The sequence below is a fragment of the Apium graveolens genome, chromosome 4, assembly GCF_009905375.1.
Source record: "Apium graveolens cultivar Ventura chromosome 4, ASM990537v1, whole genome shotgun sequence".
Taxonomy (NCBI): domain Eukaryota; kingdom Viridiplantae; phylum Streptophyta; class Magnoliopsida; order Apiales; family Apiaceae; genus Apium; species Apium graveolens.
Window position 1 is genome coordinate 37817045 of NC_133650.1, and position 1457 is coordinate 37818501.

At 38.8% G+C, this 1457-nt stretch overlaps 1 non-coding gene across 1 annotated transcript; it reads right to left on the reverse strand.

Annotated features, from left to right (window-relative positions):
• Positions 1-658: 658 nt before the first annotated feature.
• LOC141723238 (small nucleolar RNA R71) lies at positions 659-765 on the reverse strand. The gene has a single exon (XR_012576223.1). It is a non-coding gene; the product is annotated as a small nucleolar RNA R71 (small nucleolar RNA).
• Positions 766-1457: the final 692 nt, after the last annotated feature.

Here is a 1457-nt window from a genome sequence, read left to right on the forward strand (position 1 = left end):
CAGTCAGGGACTCGGTGTTAACTTGTAGTTTATGTGTTTGTCATCAGTGATCGTTAAAATTCATTAACTCGGACATTGTTACTTACATACTCTTTTCCTTGTCGTGTTTCAGGTACTCTAGCGAGCGTGTATGCATACGCGTTCGTGGGCTCGTAAGAGAACTCTGGATCAAGCCGAGGAAGAAGATGTAATGACTCGAAGGGAAGTTTTTGAGGATGAAGAGAAAGTAGAAGAAGAAGAGAAAGTCGAGGAACCATCTTTAGTAGTAATAGGAGATCAAGCAGAAATTCCTAAGGCTTTGATGGACTATTCTCAGCCTAAGATCAATGATATTCAGTCGAGCATCATCAGATCAACCGTCTCGGCTAACACCTTTGTGATCAAGTCGAGCACGATTCCAATGATTCAAAACTTAGTTTAGTTTGGGGGTTCTCCTACAGAAGATCCCAACATGCACATTAGGGATTTCATCGAGATCTACGACACTTTTAAGTTCAATGGGGTGACTGAAGATGCTATCAAGCTGCGACTCTTCCCATTTTCTCTAAGGGATAAGGCAAAGTGTTGGTTACATTCCCTACCACCAGGGTCTATCACCAAATGGGAGGATCTAGCTCAAAAGTTTCTCACTAAATTCTTTCCTATGGTGAAGACTGCTGCAATCAGGAATGCTCTTACTCAGTTTGCACAGCAAACTGGAGAATCTCTCTGTGAGGCTTGAGATCGATACTAGGAGATGCTAAGGAAGTGCCCTCACTATGGCATGCCTGATTGGATGATTATAAACTATTTCTACAATGGTTTGGGCGCTCAGTCTAGACCTATGCTCGATGCAACGTCTGGTGGAGCCTTATGGGCCAAAAGCTATAATGAAGGTTATGAGTTGATTGAGCTAATGGTAGCTAATGAATACCATAGTCCTACGCAAAGAATGTTGCAAGGCAAGGTAGCAGAAATTTTGGAAGTGGATACAGCAACTGTTATAGCTGCTTAACTTCAAGCTTTGACGATGAAAGTGGACTTGTCACACCCCAACTTTAACAAAAGAAACTATACGAATAATTACAATAGTTAACCAAACAAAATATATACACCGAAACCAAGATCTTACAGTTTAGGGTTTGGAACAACCAATACTATTAACTATTACAACCTGATTTCAATATCGAGTCCTCATACAAAATGATTACTAATCTACTTGAGCTCGAACATATGAATCTACATCACAAGTCTTACGTGTTGTCTGCTTGAATCTAACCATATCTGCTAGCTAAAATATTAGGGTGAAAGCAAGTAGTGAGCCAAATGCTCAACAAGTGCTATAATATACATAAACAAAATAAAATAATAATGGAAATGAAATATTCAACCATATAACAAGAGATAAACTTTCAGGGTGATGGCATCTTTTATTTGTAACAAAACAATTAGAAACCATTTCTTAATCAAAATCATTT